Source organism: Halichoerus grypus, chromosome X (genome assembly GCF_964656455.1).
Source record: "Halichoerus grypus chromosome X, mHalGry1.hap1.1, whole genome shotgun sequence".
NCBI lineage: Eukaryota > Metazoa > Chordata > Mammalia > Carnivora > Phocidae > Halichoerus > Halichoerus grypus.
The window spans coordinates 88,289,805-88,312,046 of record NC_135727.1 but is presented as its reverse complement, the minus strand read 5'-3'; the positions used below and the strand labels follow the sequence as shown (position 1 = coordinate 88,312,046).

At 38.5% G+C, this 22,242-nt stretch overlaps 1 protein-coding gene across 1 annotated transcript in view; it reads left to right on the top strand.

Annotated features, from left to right (window-relative positions):
• The window catches only part of LOC118548679 (centromere protein V-like protein 3), a 241,896-nt gene that overhangs the window by 160,251 nt on the left and 59,403 nt on the right, over positions 1-22,242 (top strand). The gene's annotated exons all lie outside the window — the stretch shown is intronic.

Genomic DNA, 22,242 nt, shown 5'->3' with positions numbered 1-22,242 from the left:
TGGAGTGCCCGGCAGTGCAGTGTCCCCTGTTCAACAGAACCTGATGCATCAGGAGAGTATGTTGTTTATGTCTTGTTGTGTCTGAGTCACTTTTCCTTTCAGTGCAGTCATGTGAACTGACTCTCTGCCTGTTGTCGGCTGGGCTTACTCTCTGTAGTGCTAGTGGGACCCAGACAGGCCAGCTCTGAGGGGGCATGCCTGCCAGGGAACTTGGGAGCAGGGCAGTGGTGTTAGCTAAATTTGCATTGGGCCATTAGTCCTATGCCAGATACCCTGAAGCATTGTACTGGCTGGGAGCTGTGTGCTGGGGCAGCTGGGGGCATGAGTTACTACCATGACTGGTTGCAGTTGGGACCAGCACATGCTAGTGGCTGGGGCCACATGGCTTGGTGCAGTGTGGTGGCTGGATATTAAGCACAGTGGCAGCCATACACCCTGTTGATGTAAAATGAACAAACCTTTTAGAATATTTAAAAAAAAAGAAGGAGAGTTTTATTTGAGCCCAAGTGAGGACCGTGACCCAGGATACATAATCTTCACAAAGAAGGCAGTGATCGTGATAAGGAATGTTTAATATGGAGTTATGTGGGTTTTTGTTACATCAAGTGTTACAAATCATGATGAAGGACATTCCAGAAAATTACAAACTTTATCTTATCCTTTTGGTGTGTGCAAGGTTGTAGGCTTCAGAGCTATGGGAATGGAATGTAGGGAGGGTTTTACTCCTATCTTTAGTTCTTTCAGGTTTCTTTTAGGTTCTTTGCTAATGAAACAGGTATACAGTGTGTTCTGGGGGCATAAATAGAGCCCACGCTTTGAAGTTTGGTGAAGTCATTCTGACCTTGGTAAAAGTAGAGTTTCTCTGGGAGCCCAGGAGCAGTGCCCACAAACATTAAAAGTTGAAAATTTCCAAAAAAAAAAAGTTAAAACTTTCCTTTGTCATTTCCCACATTAGGTCAATAATCTTTCCTCTGAAATCACTGGTGATCAACATTATTTTATGTACCTTGGTGCCAAGGTGACTAGACTGTTTGCCCTGGGTCCATCAAATCCCTTTTGTTAGGTGCGAATATATATACATTTACATTTGATATAAACATTTATAAAAAGATATATTGACAGTAAAAGAATTCCAATAAGTACAATTTTAAGGAACCAATGGAATGTTGAATAAACTCAGACAGAAGAAGTAAATCCAAAGAATCTTTTACATATATCTTGATAAAAGGGTAGAGAAATTTATGATTATTTATGAGGAAAGATGGAGTTTGTGCATTGAGCAAACATAATGTATATTCCCATGTTTCTTTGGGGTGGAAACTTAAGATCAGAAGGAGGTAAAATTCAGTCCCTGACATTAGGAGATTTTTTTTTTTTAAGGATATATAGCTGTCCAATTTCCCCAGCACCATCCATTGAAGAGACTGTCTTTTTTCCATTGCATATTTTTTTCCTGCTTTGTCGAAGATTATTTGACCATAGAGTTGAGGGTCCATATCTGGGCTCCCTATTCTGTCCCATTGGTCTATCTGTCTGTTTTTGTGCCAGTACCATGCTGTCTTGGTGATCATGGCTTTGTAGTATAGCTTGAAATCAGACAACGTGATGCCCCCAGCTTTGTTTTCTTTTTCAACATTTCCTTGGCAATTCGGGGTCTTTTGTGATTCCATACAAATTTTAGGATTGTTTGTTCCAGCACTTTGAAAAATGTCATTGGAATTTTGATCAGGATGGCATTGAAGGTATAGATTGCTCTGGGTAGCATAGACATTTTAACAGTGTTTATTCTTCCGATCCATGAGCATGGAATATTTTCCATCTTTTTGTGTCTTCTTCAATTTCTTTCATGAGTGTTCTGTAGTTCTGAGAGTATAGATCCTTTACCTCTTTGGTTAGGTTTATTCCAAGGTATCTTATGGTTTTTGGTGCTATTGTAAATGGAATCGTTTCTCTAATTTCTCTTTCTACAGCTGCATTGTTAGTGTATAAGAAAGCAACTGATTTCTGTGCATTGATTTTGTATCCTGCCCCATTACTGAATTGCTGTATGAGTTCTAGCAATTTGGGGGTGGAGTCTTTTGGGTTATCCACATGAAGTATCATGTCATCTGCAAAGAGAGAGAGTTTGACTTCTTCTTTGCCAATTTGCATACCTTTTATTTCATTTTGTTGTCTGACTGCTTTTGCTGGGACTACTAGTACTATGTTGAACAATAGTGGTGAGAGTGGGCATCCTTGTCGTGATCCTAATCTTAAGGGAAAGGCTCTCAGCTTTTTCCCATTGAGGATGATATTCGCTGTGGGTTTTTCATTCATGGATTTAATGAACTTGAGGAATGTTCCCTCTATCCCTATACTCTGAAGAGTTTTAATCAGGAAAGGATGCTGTATTTTGTCAAATGCTTTTTCTGCATCAATTGGGAGGACCATATGGTTCTTCTCTCTCCTCTTATTAATGTGTTCTATCACACTGATGGATTTGTGAATGTTGAACCCCCCTTGCATCCCGGGGATAAATCCCACTTGGTTGTGGGGGATGATCTTTTAATGTATTGTCGGATCCTATTAGCTAGGATTTTGTTGAGGATTTTGGAATCCATATTCATCAGGGATTTCGGTCTGAAATTCTCCTTTTTGATGGGGTCTTTGCCTGGTTTGGGGATTAAGGTAATGCTGGCCTCATAGAATGAGTCTGGAAGCTTTCCTTCTGTTTCTATTTCCTGAAACAGCTTCAGGAAAATAGGTATTATTTCTTCTTTGAATGTTTGGTAGAATTCCCCAGGGAATCCATCAGGCCCTGGACTCTTGCTTTTTGGGAGGTTTTTGATCACTGCTTCAATCTCGTTACTGGTTATTGGCCTATCCAGGTTGTCAATTTCTTCCTGTTTCAGTCTTGGCAGTTTATAAGTTTCCAGGAAGGCATCCATTTCATCCAGGTTGCTCAGTTTATTGGCATATAGTTGTTGATAATAATTTCTAGTAATTGTTTCTATTTCCTTGGTGTTTGTCGTGATCTGTCCCCTTTCATTCATTATTTTATTAATTTGGGCCCTTTCTCTTTTCTTTTGGATTCCCCTTCACAAAACTTCTATAGTTTTCTTTTAGATTTTGTCCTAAATTGTCCTGCTCTAAAGAACCAGTCTCATTTTAGGGCAAAATTATTTTCTTTCCTGTCAACAAAATGTATTCTCATTCCTTATCCCTTTCTTACATATCTCCTTCCTTCTTACATACCAAGTTGCTTTCTTTATCATTTTCCAGAAGTTTCAATCATATTAATCAGGATTTTTATTCTTAGGATTCTTAGTCTCCAGTGAAAAATAACTAGTAACAAATTGTGAATTATTACACTAGAATTCTTTAGATTGGAAAATTTATGAATATATTTCATAATATCTCAAAATGTCTTTATTTTCATAGAACAATCCTCCAGTAAGGCACAAAGCATGTTCGCCAACAGACCCAAGTATCTTTAATTTCTCTGTAATAAGAAGACAAAAGGAAAATAAGTCAGTCAGAGAAAGACAAATACCATATGATTTCACTCATATGTGGAATTTTAAGAAACAAAACAAATGAGCAAAGTTAAAAAAAAGAGAGAGAGACAGCCAAGAAACAGACTCCTAACTGTAGAGAGCAAAGTGATGGTTACCAGAGGGGAAGTTGGGGCGGGGGAGAGGGTTAAATACATGATGGGGATTAAGAAGTACACTTGTGATGAGCACCAGGTGTTATATGGAAGTGCTGAATCACTATATTGTATACCTGAGACTAATACTAATTGCACATTAACTGGAATTTAAATAAAAACTTTAGTATTTTATTTTTTTTATTTGAAAAGGACTTAGATATTCAATGATTTAACTTCAAGTTTTAGGTTACCAGTGATTTTTGGAAGCTATTTAAACATACATCTATAAACCTTTTTACTTATTTAACTTATTTGTTCTTAACAATTACCCATAAAAATTTCATGAGACAGACAAAATCATTATTTTTTAAATTTATTTATTTATTTATTTTTAGAGAGGGAGGTAGGGGAGGCAGAGGGAGAGGGAGAGAGAATCTTAAGCAGGTTCCATGCCCAGTGTGGAGCCTGACACAAGGTTCAGTCTCACCCTGAAATTGTGATGTGACCGAAAATCAAGAGTTGGGTGCTTAACCAACTGTGCCCAGGTGCCCCTCAACCATTAATTTAATTCCCCTCTGCTGACAGGTTGCAACAGAGATAACATGAATTTAACTAATAAATTCAGGTAGAAAAAAAGTTGGTTATCTGTATTATATTTGAAGTTGATAACACTAAAGAGAAGTTGATTTTAATCAAATCAGCAACCTTAAATTAGCTTTAATATGGAATATGTTGTACCTGTATCCACTAAAAAAATCAACCTGTTCCCCACTGGTCCATTTTATTTGGGGCTCCCGTGGGGAGGTCTGAAGAGAGTGGTTGAAGTCCAGGGGAGCCCTTGGGCTCCTTCATGTTGACTTGGGAGGTGCTTCAGTTTGACCTCATAAGGAGGGGGCCCAAAAGCTTGAGTGCCTTTTGCTCCTTGATAGTGAGGGTCAGGGCAGCAGGATCCGATGGTGCTAGAGGCACCAAAAATGATACATGAGCTGGCTGTGTGAACAGCTCAGGTGGTGGTGCAGGAACAGGAGGAGGCAGAGGCAAATGCAGCAGGGGTACCCCCCTGGCAAGGCTGGAGGCAGATTTAGAATTATGGACTCGTAATTTTTCAAATCTCCGTCTCCTGTCTGGTTGGCTTTCCGCCCACTGGAAGAGGCAGGGGAGCAGGCAGTGGGTTGGGCCTCAGTTCTGGTGCTTGTGCATGGGGAGTGGGGGTGGATTTAGGATTTCTAGTGTCTGCCTGCCTGCTTCCTCTTCTTCCTCATTGTTCTGACCACTGGGAAGGGAACCCAGTGCCTTAAATTTTGTTCATCTTCATCTCCTGGGGCCCTCAAGTGGTCCGTTCCTGTGATGCATCTTTAGTATGGAGTAACATAAACGTCTGAATGTAAGGAAGGTTATCTCAGATCGTGGGAACTTGAAAAGCACTTGGACTAGCTTTTATCCTCTTGAGTTTTAGAATGCCCAGTTTTTACAAGCACTTGCCTTTAAACCGATTAAATAGAGCTCTTTTACAAATTAATTTTAGCAATACCATCTGGAGGTAGAGAAAATATCTCATGTTTATCACACGGATGGACACATACACACGGTCAGGATGCAAACAAAAGTGAGTCTATGTTTCATTAATATTTGTGGAGAGGACATTGAAGACCCAATTTCCAAATATCCCCCCTCTACTGACACAAATCTAATTGTAAGACAGCATTATAATTTATGGATCCCTTAATTGGTGGTTGTCCATTTCCAGTTAGAACATGGCCAGTTTTTGGGCAGAGATACCCAAAGCTGCAGCAACAAACAAACTAGAGGAAGCCCGAGTAGCTCTGTGATCGTAGGTTCCTCGCCAAAAGCCAGGGGCTTCACTGACTGAACCAAACGGCTTGCTAGTTTCTGGCTACTTCGTCTTGTAGCTGGCTTTCTCTAATTGTGTGCCCGAGAAACGAATTCGCACATGTCAAAAGAACCCATTTGGGCCATCTGAGACTCAGGCTATCCTGAAATTTTCCCATCTCAGTAGGCACTTGCAAGTCTAGGCTCCGATGTACTCTGCACACAGCCTCGCAGGGTTTCCTGTGGGTGGTGGTTGGTGTTCCAGGGGTTGTTCCGTCCTTTGAAGCGCAGGTCCCCATTTCTTCTGGTTTCAGTTTTATTTTTAGAGTAAGGCTTGAATAAGATCCTAGGATGTAAATTTTGGTGGATCGAGAGGGTGCTGCTTGTGAGTGTCCCTGCCAAATGGCCGTGATACAGTCTCTTATGTGTCTTGGTTTCTCCCAGTGGGGTCTCAGAGCACCGAGGGGGCTCGGAGCACTCACAGGGATGATCAGTGCTTATGTGTGCGTCCCTGGAGGAGCCAGTTGTTCGTTACCTCATGAGAAGGGAAATTCCTGTGGGACCGCTACGGGGCTCGAGGAATAGTGAGTGGTGAGACACTTCCGCTAGCCTTTCAGTCACCTGGGAGAGCCGTTTGGCCAGAAGGAGCAAGGGTCCCTTCTCTTTGGAGCTGAGTGATTCAGCCTCTCATAATTCTAGCCAGGAAATTTATTCAAGCCTTATATTAATAACTTCAACTCGTATAATGCAAATTAAAACAACCGACCCATCAACTGCCCCCTCTAGGTTATTCCCACTGGTAACCTTTAACATCTTGAATACAAGTCAGGACTGTCAACTCAAACCGAGGAGGTCCCGATAGCAAGAGAACTCACCAGATGCCCCTGTGAGGTGCTGAGAAGTCAGAGGGGCCCAAAGCGCCCACGCTGGTATTGAGGGCTGAGTTTCAGAGGACCTCCTGGTGTTCTCAGGCAAGTTGCTCTGCTATCCTGCGTACTACGCCAAGAACTGTCAACAAAAAATGAACAAACCTTGTAGAATTTCTTTAAAAAGTGATAGAGGAGGAGAATTTTTTTGGAGCCCAAGTGAGGACAGGTGCCCAGGATATACAATCGTCACAAAGAAGACATTGCTCCAAAGAAGGAATGTTTAATACAGGGTTATGTATGTTTTTTGTTACAATAAGGTTACAAATCATCATGAAAAATGGCACTTCAGAAAGTTACAAACTTCATCTTATGTTTTTAGTATATGCCAGTTTGCAGGCTTCAGACTATGGGAATAGAATTTAGGAAGATTTTTACTCTTTAGTTTGAAAGGTTTCTTTTAGGTTCTTTGCTAATGAAGCAGATGTACAATGTGTGCTGGGGGCGGAAATAGAGCCCATGCTTTGACGTCTGGTGGAGTCATCCCGACCTTGGTAAAAGTAGAGCTTCTCAGGGAGCCCAGGAGCAGTGCCCACAAACATTAAAAGTTGAAAATTTCCTTTAGCAACCTTGCAGGTGAGTATAATGTGTGCTCAGCTTTAACAAAATCAGTCCTCAGCCCTGGGCTAAGGCTAAAAGTGTCTGTGCAGCCCCGCTTCCTGCAGGTGGCTCTGTGTTTATGCTGGGGGCCAGGGAAGGAAAAATAGCACCTGCCAGGTCCCTTGCTTTCAAAGAAGTCCCTCAACATGTTCCAAAAACTGTATTAACAGATCTGTCTCCTGTTTGCCTCCCCACCAGCATTGTGTAAACTGCTTTTTTTTATATTGCCTCTCCTTGGGCTGCTGTCTTCCTAAGGGCAGTGACCCAGCTATCACTTACCCTCCTGGCTAACCCAGTGCTGAATCCGCTGGCTTTTAAAGTTCCAGGCTCCAAATATAACTGGTTTTATAAACTCACTGAATTCAGCCCCTCTGGTTTTTAAAGCCAAATGTTACGGGGTTTAGTCTTCCTTGTATGAGCTCCCTGATGTGAGTGCCTGTTTCTCTCCCTCTCCTTGCACACAGCTCCCACCCTCCTATGGGCAGTTTCCCTCCACCTTTCTGACCTTCCTAACCTTTCAGATGCAGCTTCTTCTCTGTATTTGGTTGTGGAGTTTGTTTTGCAAGTGTTCTGATCACTCTCTGGTTTATTGGCTTGGATGTAGATGATATCTAGTTATAAACATGGGATGGAGGGGCGCCTGGGTGGCTCAGTTGGTTAAGCGACTGCCTTCGGCCCAGGTCATGATCCTGGAGTCCCGGGATCGAGTCCCGCATCGGGCTCCCTGCTCAGCGGGGAGTCTGCTTCTCCCTCTGACCCTCCCCCCTCTCATGCTCTCTCTCTCTATCTCATTCTCTCTCTCAAATAAATAAATAAAATCTTTAAAAAAAAAAAAAAAAAAAAAAAACATGGGATGGAGTGAGCTCAGGGTCCTCCTACTCTGCCATCTTCTCAAACTCCTCCCAGTCATGCTCAGCAAAAGCAGTTCTAAGAGGGAAGTTTATAGCAATAAATGCCTACATAAGAAAAAGGAAAGATCTCAAATAAACAACCTAATTTTGTACTTCAAAGAATTAGAAAAAGAACAAACTAAACCCAAAGTTAGCAGAAGGAAGGGAAAAATTATTCAAGCAGAAATAAATGAAATAGAGACTAGAAAGACAAGAGAATAAAAAAAAAAAAAAACGAGTTGGCTTTTTGAAAAAAAGTTGACAAACTCTTAGCTAGACTAACCCAAAAAAGAGAGGATTCAAATAAACAAAATTATAATGGAAATTGGAACCACAGAAATACAAAGGATGATAAGGGGCTACTATGAACAATTATACACCAACAAATTGGATAATTTAGAAGCTATGGAGGGCGCCTGGGTGGCTCAGTTGGTTAAGCGACTGCCTTCGGCTCAGGTCATGATCCTGGAGTCCCGGGATCGAGTCCCGCATTGGGCTCCCTGCTCAGCAGGGAGTCTGCTTCTCCCTCTGACCATCCCCCCTCTCATGCTCTCTCTATCTCATTCTCTCTCTCAAATAAATAAATAAAATCTTTTAAAAAAAATTTAGAAGCTATGGATAATTCCTATGAAACTACAATATACCAAGCATGAATCATGAAGAAATAAAAAACCTCAACAGTTCAATAATGACTAAAGAGATTGAAGCAACAATCTAAACTTTTCCAACAAAGAAAAGCCCAGGACCAGAGCATTTCACTGGTGAATTCAACCAAACATTTATTTTTTTAAGCTTGAAAATAAAGCTTTTGTTACTTTTTTATAATACAACAAATGTTTACTTATTTTTTATTATGTTATGCTAATCACCACACAGTACTTCATTAGTTTTTGACGTAGTGTTCCATGATTCATTGTTTGTGTATAAGTCAAGCAGAGAAAGACAATTATCATATGGTTTCACTTACATGTGGAACATGAGGAATAGCATGGAGGACATTAGAAGGAAGGGAAAAATGAAGGGGGAGAATCAGAGGGGAAGATGAACCATGAGAGACTATGGACTCGGGGAAACAAACTGAGGGTTTCAGAGGGGAAGAGGGTGGGGGGTGGGTTAGCCTGGTGATGGGTATTAAGGAGGGCACGTATTGCAAGGAACACTGGGTGTTATATGCAAACAATCAACCAAACATTTAAAGAAGAATTAATGACAATCTTACTCAAACTTTTCCAGGAAGTTGAAGATCGAACACTCCAAAATTCATTTTACAAGGCCAGCATTACCCTCATATCAAAGCCAGATATGAACCCTACAAAAAAAGAAAACCACAATCCAGTATCACTGATAAATATAGAGGCAAAAATTCTCAACATAATTCTAGCAAATCTAATTCAACAGCATATTAAAGGACCATACACCATGGTCAATTGGGATTTATCTCTGGAATGGAGGGATGGTTCGACATATGTAAATCAATAAATGTGATACACCACATTAATAGAATTAAAGATAAAAATGATATGATTCTCTCAATGGATGTAGAAAAAACATTTGACAAAATTCAACATCCTTTCAGATAAAAGTTCTTAACAAATTGAGTATAGAAAGAATATACCTCAATGTAATGAGTGCCATATATGACAACCTCACAGCTAACATCATAGTCAATGGTGAAAAGTTAAAATCTTTTCCTCTAAAATCAGGAATAAGAGAAGGGTGACCACTCTCATCACTTTTATTCAACATAGCCCTGGAAGTCCTAGCCAGAGCATTTAGGCAAGAAAAAGAAATGAAAGACATCCAAATCAGAAAGGAAGATGTTAAATTGTTTCTGTTTGAAGATGACATAATCTTATATACAGAAAATCTTAAATATTCCATGAAAAAAAACTGTTACAACTAATAAATGAATTCAGTAAAGTTGCAGGATATAAAATCAACATACAGGGACCCCTGGGTGGCTCAGTCGGTTAAGCGTCTGCCTTCAGCTCAGGTCATGATCCCAGGGTCCTGGGATTGAGCCCTGCATCGGGCTCCCTGCTGAGCAAGGAGCCTGCTTCTCCCTCGGCCTGCTGCTCCCACTGCTTGTGCTCTCTCTCTCTCTCTGACAAATAAATAAATAAAATCTTTAAAAGAAATCAACATACAAAACTCAGTTGCATATCTATACACTGACAACAAAATATCTGAAAGAAAATTAGAGAAAACAATCCCATTTACAATAGCATCAAAACAAATAAACTACTTAGGAATAAATCTAACCAAGGAAGTGAAAGATCTCTACACTGAAAAGTATAAGACATTGATGGAAAATACTGAGGAATACACAAATAAATGGAAAGATCCCATATTTGTGGATCATAAAAATTAATATTGTTAAAATGTCCATACTATCCAAATCCATCTATAGATTCAATGCAATCTCTATAAAAATTCCAATAGCATTTCACACAGAAATAGGAAAAACAATCCTAAAATTCATATGGAACCATAAAAGACTCTGAATAGCCAAAGCAATTTTGAGAAAGAAAGCCAGAAGCATCACATTTCCTAATTTCAAGCTATCCTGCAAAGTTATAGTAATCAAAATAGTATGGTAATGGCATATAAACAAGACACATAGACCAATGGAATAAAATTAAGACCCCAGAAATAAATCCATGCATATATGGTCAACTAGTATTTGACAAGAGAGCCAAGAATATACAATGGGGAAAAGATAGTCTTTTCAATAAATGGCATTAGGAAAACTGGATATTCCCATGCAAAGGAATGAAATTGGGCCCCTATCTTACACCACTCAGAAAAACTAACTTTAAATGGATTAAAGACTTAATTGTAAGACCTGAAGCTGTAAAATACCTGAAAGACAACATAGGGAAATAGCTCTTTGATGTTGGTCTTGGCACCAATATTTTTGACATGTCACCAAAAGCAAAAGCAACAAAAGCAAAAAATAAACAAGTGGGACTACATCATACTAAAAAGTTTTTGCACATCAAAAGAAACCATCAACAAAATTAAGAGTCAACCTACAGAATGGGAGAAAATTTTTGCAAGCTATATATCAGATAATCGGTTAATAACAAAACGTATAAAGAACTCATAGAACTCAATAGCAAAAACACAAAACAAATAATCAAATTTTAAAATGGGCAGAGGAACTGAATAGACATGTTTCTAAAGATGACATAGAAATGGCCAATGAGTACATAAAAAGATGTTAAACGTCACTAATCATCAGGGAAATGCAAATCAAAACCACAATGAGAGATCATCTCACACCTGTCAGAATGGCTAGTATCAAAAACACAAGCGATAACAAGTGTTGGCAAGGATGTGAAGACATCCTGGTGGTGGGAATGTAAATTGGTATAATCACCATGGAAAACAGTATGGTGTTTCCTCAAGAAATTAGAAATACAGCTAACATACGATCCAGCAATCCCACTTCTTGGTATATATCTAAAGGAAATGAAATCATTATCTCAAAGTGATATCTACATCCCCATGTTCACTGTAGCATTACTCAAAATTGCCAAGACATGAAAATGCCTCTGTGTGTGTGTGTGTGTGTGTGTGTGTGTGTGTGAATATTACTCAACTATAAAAAAGAAGAAATCCTGCCATTAGCAACAATATGTACAGACCCTGAGGGCATTATACTAAGTGAAATAAGTCAGGCAGATAAAGACAAATACTATTGAATCTCACTTATATGTGGAATCTAAAAAACAAACAAACACGTATTTATAGAAACAGAGAGCACAGTGGTAGTTGCCAGGGGCTTGGGGTGGGGGAAATGGGTACATGTTGGTCAAAGGGTACAAACTTTCAGTTATCAGATGAATAAGTCTGAGGATGTAATATTCAGTATGATGACCATAGTTAAGAATATTGTATTATATACTTAAAAGTTGCTAAGAGAGTAGACCTTAAATGTTCTCAGCACACATAAAAATATAATTATGTGGTAAGATGGATATGATAACTAACCTTATCATGGTAATCATTTTGTAATATATGTGTGAGTCCAACCATCACATTGTTCCCCTTAAATTTACACAATGTTATGTGTCAATTATATCTCAATAAAGCCGGAAAAAAAATAAAATAAAATACAGGGAGAAACCAGAAACAAAAAAGAGTAAACAATGATAACAATGAATTGTAACTAATTGAATAAAATAGGAATCCATGAATCTGTGCTATAAGTAAATAAATGAAAAGGAGCACTAAAAGTACTCCATGAAAATTTTATGATCAATGGGATATTTACATATTCTCAAAATATCTCTTCACAGAATAATTAATAATTACAATGGAAAATAATAAATTTACATTGGGATAACTTGGTGGACATCATTTTAACCAAGTGATCAGGTTATAGAATCAATATTAGGACAAATCACATGCCTGCCTTTATTATGTAATGAGAAAGACATGCTATCATTTTTATGATGTTTCTGTCAAATATGCCTAACCTCAATTGAATCATGAAAAAACAGTTAGACAATCCCAACACGAGTGGCACTCTACAAAATAATTAGCCCAGAGTTTTGAAAAATGTTAAGGTGTAGAAGACAAGGAAAGCTTAAGAAACTGGTCCCGAGTGAAGGAGTCTAAAGTGACATGACAATTAGGTACCATGCATTATCTTGAAATGGATCTTTGATCAGGAAAAAATGATATAAAAAGTATTGGGAAAATTGGTGATGTTTATATAAAATCTGTAAATAATATTTTCATCAATGTGAATGTCCTTGTTTTGATAATTATGTTTTTCTTAGGAACGACAATGAATATTTAGGCATAAAAGGACATGAAATCTGCAACTTATGATTCACAAAAAAATAGGTGTGTGTGTGTGAGAGAGAGAGAGAGAGAGAGAGAATGATAAAGCAAAGGTGGTAAAATGTTAACAACTGAGAAATTTGAATAAAAGGATAGAGGGTAAATGGGGATTCCTTTACTATTTTTGCAGCATTTCTATAAATTTGAAATTACCTCAACATAAAAAAATTCCAAAAATTGTGTCAAATCTTGCATCATAGGCTGCCTGGATGGGAACATATGTATACAGCCCCCCACCACACATACACTCTAAAGATGGTGTCACATGATGTTAATGCTTGAACTATCTGTTCCAACTTGGAAACTTCACACTGCTAGTAAAAGGTGGAGCTGGAATTTAAACCCAGATGGCCTGGCCCTATGCCCACATTTTTTAACTTATTCACATTAATCAGATTAAACTCTCATCGTTTTGAAGGGGAATGATCTGGGTAAACCAATATTTCCTCTGAACTGCTACTGGGGCCAGGGATGAAGTCTGTTCCTTGAATATTCCATGCCTTATGGTCCCCAGGACCTCAAGCATGCTGTTCTTCTCGTTTGAAAACTGTACCTACTTCCCACTGGCCTAACTCATACTCATCCTTCACATCTGAACATACGGGTCAGTTGAGGAGACTATACCTCCTAAAGAGCCCACTGGTCCAGAGTGAAGGAGAATTTTGCCTATCACACAGTGCACTAGTCAAAGTTGAAGATTCTTTATTTGTTGTCTGCAGGTAACTGAGTTCCCTAAAAGCAGGGTCCATTTCTACCTTGCTCAACCATGAAGCCCCAAATCCCCACTGCACAGCAATTCAAGGTCCACACCTGAGATCCACACATCTGAGAGGTGAAATCGGGTAGTTAGGATGGGAGTACTAGGATATATAGGAGAAATCCATCAACATCCTTGTCCTACTCATCTAGGTCAGGTTAAAACATGGATGAAAAGGTAAAGCAAAAGAATTTACTTTTTCCTGGAATGGAAAATAATGGAGGATAAGATTTATTATCCTGAATGAATCAAGATCACGTTCAGGATTAAGAAAGGGTAAGTGTAATCTGAATTTGGGGGCAAGTTTATGGAAAATGTTACCTCAATCTCCAAAAAAAATATGCCCAAGGCTAAACAACCCTTCTTTTTTGTTAGATTATGCTGTGCCTGGATGTGATGCCTGAAACTGTTACTAATGATGAAAGTATCATAACTGAGAAATCAACCGGACGCCAAGGAATTTCTTCCTGTACCATCTGAAGACAAGAATCAGCTGCCTCTGAGTTCTGATGCTGCTCCCAGAAATTCTCTTCTGTGCATTTTCGGGCCTACAAAAGAGCTATTAATTGCACAGAGCCCTGGCTGTTCCTGAAGTCCAGCTGTGGCTGTTCCTACAAAGTCCACTGGAGGGCGCAATCTCACCGCTGTTGCCAGCTATTACAAAAAGAATTGTTAGGGCTAATAATTTACAGCTAATTTTTATAGACCACCTAAGAAAGAAACCATATTTATGCCTTAGATGAGAGGACAAAAAAGAGATGATTAAATGACAATCTTACTCCCTCTCCCCATCCCCCAAGGGTTTTGGCTTGCTGCTTCTCCATATTGATGATGGCATATACAAAAAACAGCATTAAAGGTTCTGGTGAATGGCAGCAGGTCTGTTTGGGTCCCCATGTATTCCTTCTTAGGGAAAGCATGAGGAGTAGGGTGGGGTTATAGGGCTTCATTCTGACAGGGTGCCAGTTTGTAACCAGGACTCAGAATTTGTCTATGACAAGACCTCAAAACTCCTGTTTTCCAAAGAAAATCCAGGCCTGTCTGTGGTTCTCCCTGCACATAAGTCATTAAAGATGCTAAATACAGTATAGTAGTTGATCAGGAGACAACTTCGAGGAAAACACAACTGCTAGTCTCTTTGGTATTTCATGGGCCTTCGCCCCTGGAGAACCCTTAGAGGTGAAAGCTCTGAAGCAGGCTTCCGCTACCTTTCCCAGAGAACTGTTGTTTCTGGGGAACTCTTTTATTATTGTACCCCATGTAGTGTGCAAGGACAAAAAGAGGAGCTACAGCTTCCCAGCCCTTCATGCTAAGCAAGGCATCCCCATGTATTGGCCTCTGCCGCAATTGTCCTTTCCAATACGCCTGATGTGATTACACATAGACATCATTCTACTTTGCAATAGGCAATATAATCCTGTATGCTTTATTTTTCTTCGCTTTGACCTAGGAAAGTCACTCAACCTCTTTAAATTAGTTTTCTCATGTGTTTACTGGGTAGAAAGGCCACATATCTCACTGAGTCTTTATGTGGATTTGATACAATATGTACACATTTATATTATTAATTCTTTCTTTTCTTCTAACACCATCTTTCAAGTGCCAGCTGTGCACAAGGTATTGTTCTATGCACTTGAGATACAGCAGAAAATAAGCAAGACCCATGTTTTGTGCTTATATAGCATACATTCCAAGGGACAGGGAGAACGATGTTACACGGTAAATGAGTATTTCTAGGATTGATACATGTTATGCAGAAAGTGAAGTCAGCTAAAGGATGGAGTGTGAGGAGGCATGGAAGGTGCTGCTTGAGATAAGATGCTTTTGAAATACCTGACAAAATGAGTGACACTGAATGATACAGATCCAGCTATGTGAAAATCTTGGGAGATCTGTTTCAGCAGGTGCAATGGCCCTGAAGTGATATGATTGGTGGTTTATTTTTGAATCTAAAAGAGTTTCAGGGTAGCTGGAGAATGTTGGGTGAGAGGAAGAGTTGTAGAAGATGAAGTGAAAAAGGTCATCTCATCCTTTTTTATGGCTGTCTAATGTTCCAGCATGTGAGGTGTGTGTGTGTGTGTGTGTGTGTGTGTGTACCACATCTTCCTTATCCATTTGTCTATTGATGGACACTTAGGTTGCTTCTAATCTTGGCTATTGTAAATAATGCTGAAATAAACATAAGGGTGCATATATTTTTTGAATTAATATTTTTGTATACTTCAGCTAAATACCCAGTAGTGGAATTATTGGATCATATGCTATTTCTATTTTTAATTTTTTTTAATGTTTCAAGTTTGTATTAAATTCTAGTTGGTTAACATATAGCATAATATTAGTTTCAGGAGTAGAACTTAGTGATTCATCACTTACATATAACACCCAGTGCTCATCACAACAAGGGCCCTCTTTAATACCCATCACCCAATTAGCCATTCCCCCCATGCACCTTCCCTCCAGCATCCCTCAGTCTGTTCTCTATAGTTAAGAGTTTCCTTTATGGTTTGCCTCCCTCTCTCTCTTTCTCTTTTTTTCTTTCTCATATGTTCATCTGTTTTGTTTCTTAAAGTCCACATATGAGTGAAATCATATGGTATTTGCCTTTCTCTAACTGACTTATTTTGCTTAGCGTAATACACTCTAGCTCTATCCACTTCATTGCAAATGGCAAGATTTCACTTTTGATGGCTGAGTAATAGTCCATTATATACACATATATACCACATCTTCTTTATCAATTCATCAGTTGATGGACATTCGGGCTATTTCCATAATTTGGCTATTATTGATAATGCTGCTATAAACATCAGGGTGTATGTGACCCTTCAAATCAGTATTTTTTATCCTTTGGGTAAATACCTAGTAGTGCAATTGCTGGGTGGTAGGGGAGTTCTATTTTAAACATTTGGAAGAACCTCCATACTGTTTTCCAGAGCGGCTGCCCTAGTTTGCTTTCCCACCAACAGTGCAAGAGGGCTCTCCTTTCTCAGAATCCTTGCCAACACCTGTTTTTTCCTGTGTTGTCAATTTTAGCCATTCTGAGAGGTGTGAGGTGATATCTCAGTGTAGTTTTAATTTGTATTTCCCTGATGATAAATGATGTTGAGTATCTTTTCACGTGTCTGTTGGCCATCTGTGTGTCTTCTTTGGAGAAATGTCTATTCATTGCTTCTCCCCATTTTTTAACTGGATTATTTGTTTTTGGGCTGTGTTCGGTTTTATAAGTATGTTATATATTTTGGATACTAACCCTTTATCAGATATGTCATTTGCAGATATCTACCCCATTCCATAGGTTGCCTCTTAGTTTTGTTGACTGTTTCCCTTGCTGTGCAGAAGCTTTTTATTTTGATGAAGTCCCAATCATTTAATTTTGCTTTTGTTTCCCCTGCCCCAAGAGATATATCTAAAAACAAGTTGTTATGGCCAATGTCAAAGAGGTTACTGCCTGTGCTCTCCTATAGGACTTTAATGGCTTCAGGTCTCACATTTGGGTCTTTAATCCATTTTGAATGTATTTTGTGTATGCTGTAAGAAAGTGGTCTAGTGTCATTCTTTTGCATGTTGCTATCCAATTTCACCAAAACCATTTGTTGAAGAGACTCTCTTTTTTACATTGGGTATTCTTCCCTACTTTGTCCAAGATTAATGGACCATATAGTTGTGGGTTCCTTTCTGGGTTTTTAATTCTGATCCATTGATCATTGATCTGTTCTAGTGAGTCTATTTTTGTGCCAGTACTATACTGTTTTGATCACTACAGCTTTGTAATATAACTTTAGGTCCAGAATTGTGATGCCTCCCGCTTTGCTTTTCCTTTTTTTTAAAAGATTTTATTTTATTTATTTACTTGAGAGAGCGAGAGAGAACACGAGCAGGGGAGGGGCAAAGGGAGAGGGACAAGCCGACTTCCCATTGAGCAGGGAGCCCAACTCAGGGCTTGATTCCAGGACTCTGGGGTTATGACCCGAGCCAAAGGTAGACACTTAACCGACTAAGCCACCCAGGTGCACCCAGCTTTGCTTTTCCTTTTCAAGGTTGCTTTCACTATTTAGGATCTTTTGTGGTTCCATATATATTTTTAAAATTGATTGTTCTATTTCTGTGAAAAATGCTTTTGGTATTTTGATAGAGATTGCATTAAATGTGTAGATTGCTTTGGGTAGTATAGACATTTGAACAACATTTGTTCTTCCAATCCATGAGCATGGAATGTGTTTCCCTTTCTTTGTGTCCTCTTCAATGTCTTTCATCAGTGTTTTATAGTTTTCAGATTTCAGGTCTTCCACCTCTTTGATTAGGTTTATTCCTAGGTATCTTATGGTTTTGGGTGTAATTGTAAATGGGATTGATGCCTTAATTTCTCTTTTTGCTGTTTCATTGTGTATAGAAGTGCAACAGATTTCTGTACATTGATTTTGTATCCCATGACTTTACTGAATTCATTTATCACTTCTAGCAATTTTTGGTGGAGTCTTTTGGGTTTTCTACATACAGTATCATGTCACTGCAAATAGTAAAAATTTGACATTGTCCTTGCCAATTTGGATGCCTTTTATTTCTTTTTGTTATCTGATTGCTGTGGCTAGGACTTCCAGTACCATGTTAAATAAAAGTGGTGAGAATGGACATCCCTGTCTTGTTTCTGACCATAGAGGATAAGCTCTCAGTCTTTCCCCTTAGAGGATGATACTGTTATAAGGTTATTGGGTTTTTGTCTCACAAAATTGAAGAATGAGTCTCTCAAACACAAAAAGATGAAATGAAGTGAAAGTTTATTAAGTGAAGGTGAAAACAGAGAGGAAAGAAAAAAGCTCTCTAGAGTGACAGGAGTCCTGAATGGGTTGCCACTGTTGGCTGTTACTGGCAGTCTTTTACTGAAAACTGACCAGGGAACTTAAATCTCTACCACTGATAGCACCATGTTTAGTTTTTCTTTGAAGTTTAGTAACTTTCAGTGGTCCAGCTGTAACTCATAGATATAACTCGTCTCTGACACTAAAGACAAACAAGGTAGTCTCGTTGTTCTCACTATATTTCCTTATCTCTGGTTTTGTATACCTATCTTAGCATTTCTTCACATCTTGGATTTCTGTGAGCCTGAATATGTAGTCCCTGCGTGAGCCTAGTCACATAGCCCCCTATCTATCTCTCTCTACCTAGCCCTGCCTGTCCCTTACTCAATATTAGCTGTGAATTTTTCAAATATGGCCTTTATGATGTTGAGGTATGTTCCCTCTAAGCCTATTTTGTTGAGGGTTTTTATCATGAACAGATGTTGTACTTTGTCAAATACTTTTTCCGCATCTATTGAAATTATCATGTGGTTCTTATCCTTTCTTTTATTAATGTGATGTATCACATTGATTGATTTGTGAATATTGAAACACTTGCAACTTAGGAATAAATCCTACTTGATCATGTGAACGATTTTTTAATGTATTGTTGGATTCAGTTTGCTAGTATTTTATTGAGGATTTTTGCATCCATGTCCATCAGGGATATTGGCCTGTAGTTCTCTTTTTTAGTGAAGTCTTTATCTGGTTTTGGTACCAAGGAAATGCTGACCTTCTAAAAGGAATTTGGAAGTTTTCCTTTCTTTTTTATTTTTTGGAATAATTTGAAAAGAATAGGTATTAACTCTTCTTTAAATGTTTGATAGAATTCCACTGGGAAGCCATCAGTTAGGTTGTCGATTTGAGATCTTTCTTCTTTTTCAATGTATGCATTTATAACTATAAATTTCCCTCTTAGCACTGTTTTTGCTTCAACCTGTGTTTTTGTATGTTGTGTTTTTGTTCTCATTTGTTTCAAGGTATTTTCTAATTTTCCTGTGATTTCTTATTTGACTCATTTTTGTTTAATTAAATGTGTATCATTTAATTTCCCCATATCTGTGAATGTTCCTGTTTTCCTTCTGCTATTGATTTCTAGTTTCATTCCATTGTGATTGGAAGACATATTTTGTATGAGTTCTATCTTTTAAAATTTATTAAGGCTTGTTTGTAGCCCAACATATAATCTATCCTGGAGAATGGTCCATGTGTACTTGATAATAATGTATACTCTGCTGTTGGTGGTGGAGTGTTCTGTATATGGCTGCTAGGTCCAGTTGGTCTATAGTGTTATACAAGCCTTCTGTTTCCTTATTGATATTTTGTTTGGTTATACTATCCATTATTGAAATTGGGGTATTGAAATCTACTATTATTATAAAGCTGCCTATGTCTCTCTTCAATTCCATCAATTTTTGCTTCATATGTTAATAGCTCTGATCTTTGATACATATATTTAAAATTGTTATATTTTCTCCATGTATTAACCCTTTTGTCATTACACAATGTCCTTCTTTTTCTTGTGACAGTTTTTGACATAAAGTTTATTTTCTCTGATATTAATATAGCCAGTCCTGCTCTTTCTTATCTACTATTTGCATGGAATATCTTTATTCAATCATTTCATTTTCTTTTTTTAAGATTTTATTTATTTGTCAGAGATAGAGAGATAGAGAGAGAGAGAGGCAGAAGGAGAAGCAGGCTCCCCACTGAGCAAGGAGCCCAATGCAGGACTCGATCCCAGGACCCTGGGATCATGACCTGAGTGGAAGGCAGACGCTTAACAAACTGAGCCACCCAGCTGTCCCTCAATCACTTCACTTTCTATCTGTACATGTCTTACGGTTTGCCTCCCTCTTTTTTTTTCCTTCCCCTATGTTCATCTGTTTTATTTCTTAAATTCCATATATGAGTGAAATCATATGATGTTTGATCTAAAGTGAACCTTTTGTAAACAGCATATAGTTGAATCTGTTTTTTTTTAATCCATTCTTCCAGTCTGTATCTTTTGATTGACATATTTAATCCATTAATTTTAAGAATTACTGATAGGGGACTTAGGATTGTCATTTTGTTCATTGTTTTTGTATGTCTTATAGCTTTTATGGTCTCTGATTTCCACCCTTACTGCCATCATGTTTAATTGATTTTTTTGGTGACACACTTTGATTCCCTTCTCATTTCCTTTTGTGTAATGCTATAAATACTTTTCTTTGTGGAAAAAGAGAAATGGATCTTCTAAGTTAGAAGAGTCTCTTTTATATCTACCCTAAGCATTGGCACTTGAACATTTTTATCCACCTCTGCTTTTTCCCCCATAGCCTTAAGTCCTTCTAACATTCTGTTTAGCACATGGTAAACACTCAGTAAATATCTGTAGAATGAATGCTTAGAAAGGACAGAGGATGGGGTGCCTGGGTGGCTCAGTCTGTTAAGCGTCTGCCTTCAGTTCACGGTCCTGGGAGTAAGCCCCGCATTGGGCTCCTTGCTCAGCGGGGTGCCTGTCATTCCCCCTGCTTGTGCTCTATCTCTCTGGCATATAAATAAATAAGATCTTTAAAAAAAAAAACAGAAAGGACAGAGGAAGGGGCATTCAGTTACGTTGTTAAGTCAGTCCAATATGTCCAAGTAATGATAGATTAAGCTTTTCCAGTGGGATCAGAAATGGTTACCATCTTCTGGACTTCTGCCTTCGATTATGCTTGGATGGACATCTCCAAATTTTGCTCAAGGACTAAACAACCAGCCTCCTCCTGGCTGTCATACTGTCTCTATTCCTCCAGTAATGCATTAGTCTGGTCTTGAGCTGGCTCCAAGATAGGAGTCAGAATCATCCTTTTTTATATTGTGAATTAATTCATACACTAATTGTACATAAACTATATGTGAACTCTTAAATAATTATAGAGTAAACATCTGAATGAAGCATAAACAGCTACCTAAAAGCCTACTGTAAGACTGTATTTTCTCCAAAGGATACACAAATACAGATTTGAAGGTGCACATGCACCCAGATGTTTATAGCAGCATTATCAACAATAGCCAAATTCTAGAAAGAGCCCAAATGTCCATTGACTGATGAATGGATAAAGAAGATGTGGTACATATATACAATGGAATATTGCTCAGCCATCAAAAAGAATGAAATTTTACCATTTGCAATGATGTGGCTGGAGGTAGAGTGTATTAAGTGTGTTAAGTCAGTCAGAAAAAGACAAACATCATATGATTTCACTCATATATGGAATTTAAGAAATAAAACAGATGAACATAGGGGAAGGAAAAAAAAAGAGGGAGGCAAACCATAAGAGATTCTTAACTATAGAGAACAAACTGAGGGTGGATGGGTGGATGATGGGCTAAATGGGTGATGGATATTATGGAAGGCACTTGTGATGAGCACTGGGTGTTATATGTAAGTGATGAATCACTAAATTCTACTCCTGAAACCAATATTACACTATATGTTAACTAACCAGAATTTCAATAAAAACTTGAAACATGAAAAAAAGGACTGTATTTTTCAACGATGGCCACAGCAATATCTCCTATCTCTCGTGCTCTTATAAAAGTTGCCACCTTCCCCCTTCAGAAATGAAGTCTAATCCCCCTACTTGAATCTGGAAGGGCTTGTGACTCACTTGTAATTAATAGAGTATGACAGAAGTCATGTGACATGACTTCTGAGTCTGTCTAAAATGTGATACCACTACCACTTACAGAAACACTCTTATTTGGAACCTGAGTCATGAAGTGTGAAGCCTGACTACTGTGAGGCCTGCCATGCTGTGAGGAAGCCAAATTACATGGTGAGGTAACATGTAGACACTCTGCTTGTCAGTCCTGGTCTTCCAGACTTCTCAATACCGGTGCCAGTCATGCAAGTAAATGAGACTTCAAATGGTTCCAGCCCCCAGCC